Consider the following 8834-nt stretch of genomic DNA (forward strand, 5'->3'; position numbering starts at 1 on the left):
TGGACATATTGAGTTTGAGGTGCATACTGTATCACTTGGCCACATTGGCAATGGTAGGTAAGCACTGCCAAGTGGTCTGTGGAAGGCTGTCTGTGGCTGATTGGCTTGGCTGTAGTACTAAGATCACAAGGCTGAGGAACTGTGGTCATGGGGGTCAGCCCCTTGTGGAGCAGCTCATTTCGCTGTTTCTTGATCTTTGGTCCCGGATGGGCATCTTACATTAATGCATTAATGGTTATGAAGGGCACCTCATGACAGAATGGGGGCTGGATAAGCATAAATCTATCACAATTGATAGAAAAAGTTATTCACAGAACAAAATTTTACCCTAGGTAAGACTTGACAATTGTTTTTGTCTTTTTTTTTTTCAGTTGAATTATGCTGAATTCCCTACAGACAGTGAATCAGCATTATTGTGTAACACCTGCAGGGTATAGTGAATAGAGTGCTAGACTTGTAGGCAGAGAGGCTTGACTTCAAATTCTGCTTTTCACACTTTTATAAACCTGGGCAAGTTACTTCATCTCCCTAAACTCATCTGTACTTACAGGTAAAATGAGTGAGAGGATATGGGTTCAAATCCAGCTCTTACACTTGGTGCATCTGACCTTGGATAAGTAACTTAGAGAAGAAGGGAAGGAGAGAGAGAATGAAAGAGGGAGGAAAGGTCATTGTTTTGTTGTTGTTCAGTGGTGTCTAATTCTTTGCGACCCCATGAGCATACTGTCTATGGGGTTTTCTTGCAAAGATACTGGAATGATTTGCCATTTCCTTCTCCAGTGGATTAAGGCAGAGATAAGTAACTTGCCCAGAATCACTCAGCTAGTGTCTGAGGATGGATTTGAACTCAGGTCTTCCCCTCTCCAGGTCCAGTGCTCTATCCACTGTCCATCTAGCTGCCTTGTAAAGGTCACTGAGGCATGCTTTTTAAAAATACATAGAGAATAAAAGAAAGAAAGGCCAGACAGAAGTGTAGATAGGCAAGAGAGCTTTGAAAGCTACAGGTTAAACTTAGATACTGTACTTCAAAATCAAGCTATACACAATAGAAATCTGCAGTTTGAAGTACAATCTTCTTTTTCTTTTCTACAATTCTTTCCCATTATTATGCCTACAGAAATGCCTGTTTTAATTGGTGTTTGTTCAGCTTAGAATGAAAATAAAATTTTTAAAAAGAAATACAGTTCAAAAAATAGATTTGTCCAGAGAAACACAAACCCTCCCCACCTCCAACCCCCACCAGCACACATACACACACCTTCCTTGTGAGAAAAGCCAGAGAGGGTTTTTCCCTAGGGCAATGACTGGGTGTGTTAGGGTTTCTGTTTGTGTAAAAGCCTTGTAACAAAAAGTAGTTGGACTTGCTCTAATTTGGAAGAGAAATGGTAGAGCCTAATCTTCCACCTTAGCTGAGGACCTGTCTGAAGCAGAAATGATAAGCATTGAAACCTCTTGCCCAGTGGCTGTGAGAGACAATAGCTGGGCAACGCTTGGATGAAAGGTTTGGACTCTGTGGGAGCCACATGAAGACACAGCCAGAAGACACTGGTGGCCCTCCAGGGTCACAGGTATTAGGTGCTCCTCTGTGTGGATGCTTTGGCCAGATACATTTGTTTTCAGCGTGTGTGTCCTCCTGCCACTGACATAGTGTGTGAATTCATGGGTTAGTGTAGCCCAGGCATATGGGGGTATTTTATTGCTTTTCTTTCTTTTTTTAAATTTTTAAAATTTTTTTTTGCTTTTTGGTGAGGCGATTGGGGTTAAGTGACTTGCCCAGGGTCACGCAGCTAGTAAGTATCATGTGTCTGAGGTCATATTTGAACTCAGGTACTCCTGCCTCCAAGGCCAGAACTTTATTCACTGTACCACCTAGCTGCCCCTGTTACCTTTCTTTCTTTCTTTTTTAAATGGTAATTATTGATTTATTTTTTGTTTTCAACATTTACTTCCACAAGATTTTGAGTTCCAAATTTTCACCCCATCTCACCCCTCCCCCTGCCCCAAGATGGCATGCATTATAAATACCCCTTCCCCTAGTCTGCCTTCCCTTCTATCTTTCCCCCCCTTCTCTTATTGCCTTCCCCTTCAATTTTCCTGTAGGGAAGGATGGATTTCTGTACCCATTTCCTGTATCTCTTATTTCCCAGTTGCGTGTGAAAACATTTTTTTAAACATGTGTTTTTAAAACTTTGGGTTCCAAATTTTCTCCCTTCCTCCGCCCCCACCCACCCTCATTGAAAAGGCAAGCAACTCAATATATGTTATACATATGCAGTTATGTAAAACACTTCCATAGTAGACAGGCCATGAAAAACTAACTCTATTTCCCTTAATCCTATCCTGCCCCCCCATTTGTTCTATTCTTTCTTTTGACCCTGTCCCTCCCCAGAAGTATTTGCTTCTGATTACTCCCTTTCCCAATCTGCCCTCCTCTCTATCATCCCCCTACTCTCTTGTCACCTTCCCCCCCTATTTTCCTGTAGGGTAAGACAGATTTCCACACCCAATTGAGTATGTATGTTATTCCCTCCTTAAGTCAAATCCTATGAGAATAAGATTCACTCATTCCCTCTCACCTTCCCCCTTTTCCCCTCCATTGTAAGAGCCTTTTCTTTTCTGTTTTTTTTTTGTAGGATAATTTACCCCATTCTACCTCTCCCTTTCTCCTTCTCCTAGTATATTCCTCTCTCACCCCTTAATTTTATTCTCCAGTTATGACCCCTTCATTTTCAACTCACCCTGTGCCCTCTATCTATCTATATCTATATATATGTATATATAATTTTTTCCCCTCCAACCACCCTAATACTGACAAAGGTCTCAAGAGTTACAAATATCATCTTTCCATGCAGGAATGTAAACAGTTCAACCTTAATAAGTCTATTATGATTTTCTCTTTCCTGTCCACTCAAGTCTTGTATTTGAAAATCAAATTTTCTATTCAACTCTGGTCTTTTCATCAAGAATGCTTGAAAGTCCTCTATTTCACTGAATGACCATTTTTTCCCCTGCAGGATTATACTCAGTTTTGCTGGGTAGGTGATTCTTGGTTGTAATCCTATCTCCTTTGCTCTCCAGAATATTATATTCCATGCCCTGCAGTCCCTTAATGTAGAAGCAGCTAAATCTTGTGTTATCCTGATTGTGTTTCCACAATACTTGAATTGTTTCTTTCTGGCTGCTTGTAATATTTTCTCCTTGACCTGGGAACTCTGGAATTTGGCTACAATATTCCTAGGAGTTTTCCTTTGGGGATTATTTTCAGGAGGAGATCAGTGGATTCTTTCCATTTCTATTTTGCCCTCTGGTTCTAAAATATCAGGACAGTTTTCCTGGATAATTTCTTGAAAGATAATGTCTAGGATCTTTTTTTGATCATAGCTTTCAGATAGTCCAAAAATTTTTAAATTCTCTCTCCTGGATCTATTTTCCAGGTCAGTTGTTTTTCCAATGAGATATTTCACATTGTTTTCTAATTTTTCATTCTTTTGGATTTGTTTTACAGTGTCTTAATTTCTCATAAAGTCACTAGCTTCCAATTGCTCTATTTTAATTTTTAATGAAGTATTTTCTTCAGTAATCTTTTGGACTTCCTTTTCCATTTCGCCAATTTTGCTTTTTAGGGCATTCTTCTCCTCACTGGCTTTTTGGACCTCTTTTGCCATTTGGGTTAGGCTATTTTTTAAGGTGTTATTTTCTTCAGTATTTTTTTGAGTCTCCTTTAGCAAGCTGTTGAGTTGTTTTTCATGATTTTCTTGCATCACTCTCAGTTTTTCCTCTACTTCTCTTACTTGCTTCTCAAAATCTCTTTTGAGCTCTTCCAAGAGCTACCTTTCTTACTATGTCATTTTATTACATTCCTTTTTTTTAATAACAATAACAATAGCTAAAATATGGAAACATGTTTTACATGATTTCACATGTGTAGTTGATATATTGTGTGCCATCTCAGTGGATGGGAAAGGACTAAAAGAAAGAAGGTAATTTGAAATTTAAAATGTTTTTAAAAGAATGATAAAGAGGATGCTTTCAAGAAAAATGTGGACTTCCATGAATTGATTCAAAGCGAAATGAGAAGAATGAGAACATTGTATACACAGTAACCGCAATATTGCACAATGAAGAACTGTGAATGACTTAGCTATTCCTTTTTTTTTCCCAAAATTTTAGGCAATTGGGGTTAAGTGACTTGCCCAGGGTCACACAGCTAGTAAGTGTCAAGTGTTTGGTCTGAGGCTGGATTTGAATTCAGGTCCTCCTGACTTCAGGGCCAGTGCGCTATCTACTGCACCACCTAGCTGCCCCCGACTTAGCTATTCTTAGCAATACAATGATCCAAGATAGTTCCAAAGGATTCATGATGAAAAATGCCATCCACCTCCAGAAAAGGAACTGATGGAGACTAAATGCAGATTGAAGCAGACTTTTTTTAACTTCATTTTTCTTGGGTTTTTTTTTTTTGGTCTATTTTTTTCCTTCACAGCATGACTAATATGGAAATATGTTTTGTATGACTACACATGTATAACCCACATCAAATTGCTTGCTTTCTCAATGGGGAGGAAGGGAAGGGAAGGAGAGAATTTAGAAGTCAAAACTTAAAAAAAAAAAGCAAATGTTAAACATTTTTTACACGCAATTGCAAAAAAAATGTTTGGGAAAAAAGAATTCTAAAACTAAATAAATATATAAATACTTTAAAAAATAATAGCTAAAATTTATATAGCTCTTACTATGTACCAAGTGCTTTATGGCTATTATCTCATTTAATCCTCACAACAACCTTGGAAGGTAGTCATTATTATTATCTCCATTTTGCAGATGAGAAAATGGATGAAAATGGAGGTTAAGTGACTTGCCCAGGGTTACACAACTAATGAGTGTCTAAGACTGGATTTAAATTCAGGTCTTCCCGACTCCAAGGTGCAGCATTCTACCTCCAATTGCTTTGAACCTACTGTGTCTTTTGAAAGACTAGTAAAAAAAAAAAAAATAAGTACAGTGATAGGGCTTGTGAACTATAGTTGCTGAATGGATGCTGACCCACAGAATACCTTGTACCCAGGACAGCCTTGTCTAGAGTACTTGCTGTGAGAGCCTACATGAAAAAAAAATAACATTTATGATCCTTTTAGAGCTGACAGGGATGCTACCACCATCACCCCTCCAATCAGTAAAAGCTTGGGAGTTAAGACTGTTTTAAGGGAAGGTAGAAAAGAAAATACATTTATTTTAAATAGTGTTCTAAATTGATGCCAGAATACTGTCAACAACTTACAGAACTGCTGGTTACAAACTTCTGAGATGCTGTGCATGTGGGGTAGAAAATGTGATAAAATTTAGACAGTCGGTGGAAGGCATGCTTACATGAAAGTCAAGTAGCCCAGCTTGGCCATGAGGGGGAAGGAAAGAAGGAAGGAAGAATAAACATTTATGCACATTTATCCTTCTTTATGCACCTACCATGTGCCAGGCACTCAAAGTGCTGAGTATGAGTGCTGCGTGCTCTACAAATATTATCTCATTTGATCCTCACAACAACCCTGGGAGGTAAATGCTATTATTATCCCTATTTTAAAATTGAGAAAACTGAGACAAAGGCAAAATGATTAACCAAGGTGTCACACCACCAGTGAGTATCTGAGACCACATTTGAACTCGGGTCTTCCTGACTCCAGGCCTAGCACTTTATCCATTACACCAGCTGCCTGAGGTAATGATATCTTTACTACAAGTGAAAATAATATTTGACATTTATGTAGGTTTATACCTTTACATACTTTTGCATCCTGACAACAACTTGCCAGATAGATAGTACAAATATTATTATTCCCACTTGACAGATGAGAAAATTGAGGCTTACAGAGGTTAAATAATTGTCTACTGTCATATAGCTAGAAAGTGGCAGAGACTAGATTTGAATCTGGGTCTTTGGATTCTAGAGGTGTTTTTTATCAGCTCCCCCACATTTGCCTCTATAAGACTAAGACTGACTTTGAAAATGAAGTCTAAATCATTGTGACTCTTTAGTCCAATACACAGACACACATATGCACACCCTTTTTTTGCTTCTTTCCATCCAGACTTCAGGCCTTTCCAATGGGTATTTCTACTCACAGAATTTCCATGAGTCCAATGGCTTTGGGAGAGCTGATGCTTAGCTATTTCTTTTTCTCAGCATCATATGGGAAGTTTTAGACAAAAGTTACTCTCTGTGTATAACATATATACAGTGTATCCCAAAAAAATCTTAGTTCAATTTTAAGCTTTCATTACTTTGGAAGTACAAATGCTACAAACTTACAAAATACAGAATGTCAAAGTTGAATAACTTAAAATTTATTTTGCACTTATTTAGTTTTGTGAATTTTGAATAACAAAATTATTTTAATTTCATTTTCTGGATGGTGCTTTCTCATATCTGTAGATCTGTAGAAAAAGTCCTTGGCCACCTCAGTTTTCTGATCTATCTCCATTAGACTTTTTTTTGTGGGGTTCATTTCAAAACTGTCATAGAAGCATCAAAACCATGTTCTTTGAGTGATCTTAAGGCTGGAATCACAAACGCAATAATTCAGACTAAGCAACAGCTGCTGAACATTTTTAACAAAGTTCAAAAATCTACTACAGAGATGTGCAGCACAAGACGGTAGTTCTGTTGAATTTTTAACAAAAATAAAATAATTTAACTTTTCAAGTGCCGATTTTAAAATAAATTGCTATCATTTATACTTTTGAAGTTATTTAAGCTTAAAAACTACACTAAGACTTTTAGATATCCTATATATGTTATATAAAATCTAACTTTGCAAAGCACCCAGTTACTCTTTTACTCTCCCTCGTCTTCCTAAACATGATGTAATTGAGCTTCCCCTCCCCCCCCTTTTGACACGAGGCTATATATCATGATTGTCCAATAAGAAAGACTTCTGAATATCCCTAAATGAGATTTGAATTCTGGAATAGGGATGGGAAGAGAGTGCCTGTCCGGACCAACTGATTCAACTGGTATAAGGAAGTCACCATGTAGAAATTCTCTCCAATAATTTCAATCAACTATAACTTACTAGGCTTAGAGAGTTGCCTAAGGGTACTCAGACAAAATGCAGACCCACTGTTACCTAGCTGATATGGAGCAGAGGAAAGATTTGAAGTCATGTCTTTTTGATGCCAAAGATGACCTTCTAACCACTACAGCATGCTGCCTCTTGAGATTTGAAAATTATATGTATAATCTTAATAATGCCATTTCTTCCCTTCTCCTTTCTTTCTTTTCTTTCTTTCTTCTTTCTTTCTTTCTTTTTTGAAGCAATGGGGTTAAATGACTTGCCCAGGCTCACACAGCTAGTAAGTGTCTGAGGTCATATTTGAACTCAGGTCCTCCTGACTCCAGGGCCACCTAGCTGCCCCCCCATCCCTTCTCATTTCAATATTAGTAGCTTTTGACAATTTAAAGGAATAGAAACCACGCTCTGATTGTTTTTTTTACTCAGTTCTTTGGGTCTGACACTATAATTTTTTTTAGATCTTCTTAAGGACTACAATAAACTCTTACTATCCTTCTAATTCTCTCAGTTTACACCAAAGAATGACAACAGAATGTAGGAATTCTCTGTTATTCTATTTGGGCTTAACCCAATTCACTGTTACTGAAAACCTTGCTCCTCCCACTCCTTCACCCTTGTTTCAGTATTGTCCACAAGCTGGAAATCTGCATGATGCTCTGTACCCAGTTTTCTCTGATGCTTATAAAGGCCAGCTGTAATTAGCCACAATGTGGGCTACAATGTGAGCCTGTGTTACTAATTACAAGTGGGCTGCACATAATTGTGTGACAAGAAGTGCTTTATTTTCTTATACGTTAACCGGAAAAAGACATACATATAACTAGTGCTGTGATGAGTTCCTTAAGGCAATAAAAGTGTTTTGAATTCTTCAACATCCCACGTGTTTCGGCTTCAAAAACTGTGCTATCTGTTTTCTTTCCATTTCAGTCTAGTCTTTTATCACACTTTCAGACTGACTCTCCTCCTGCAGCCCAGTGTACAAGTGGAAGGAGAGGGAAGACTATTCTCTCCCTAAACGCCCCTCCTGCATGCATGGGTGCAGTGCAAATACACAATGATACCGGAACATTCTAGAGTGGCAAGGGTTCTTGAAAGGAGATCAGTCCCAGTTTCAAAGGCCAAATCAAATTCAAATAGCACAAATCATTTAACCTCTCAAGGTTTCAGTTTACTCATCTGTAAAATGAGAAAGTCAAACTACAGAAGATCTAAGATTCCTTCCAACATTAACATATTACATGCTTTGGGACATGGCTAATGTGGGAATTTGTTTTATTTGACTATGCATATTTGAAAACATAGGTTTTCTTTGTCTTTTGAGGAAGGAGAGAAAATAAAAGCTTATGAACTGAATTTTTTAAAATACATTTTTAAAAAAATTATACTTGTAACTATTAAAGCATTAAGTGAATGAATGTTGAGGCAAGGGCACTGGGAACATATTGGAAAGGGGTGGTATGCTTCCATCTACTGTACTGGTCATGAACTATGTATGGCTCACCAATGGGACCTTCAAGTATATTTAGTTAGTTATGCTTATTTAAACTGTACATTGTTGGGCCATCTTCCAGTTGCTATATAACAAAGATCCTGTGTAAACAGAAAATTAGGGTTGTCTAAGGATGCTGACATATATGTGACATATACGTGTGTGTATACACACATATTATATACATACATAGGTGGATGTACATATATACATATATATGCATATATAGATATACACACATATAATCTAAACTAGAATATAAGCTCCTCCCAGATGGG

The sequence above is a fragment of the Vombatus ursinus genome, unplaced genomic scaffold (genome assembly GCF_900497805.2).
Source record: "Vombatus ursinus unplaced genomic scaffold, bare-nosed wombat genome assembly UNPS02014779.1, whole genome shotgun sequence".
Classification (NCBI taxonomy): Eukaryota; Metazoa; Chordata; class Mammalia; order Diprotodontia; family Vombatidae; genus Vombatus; species Vombatus ursinus.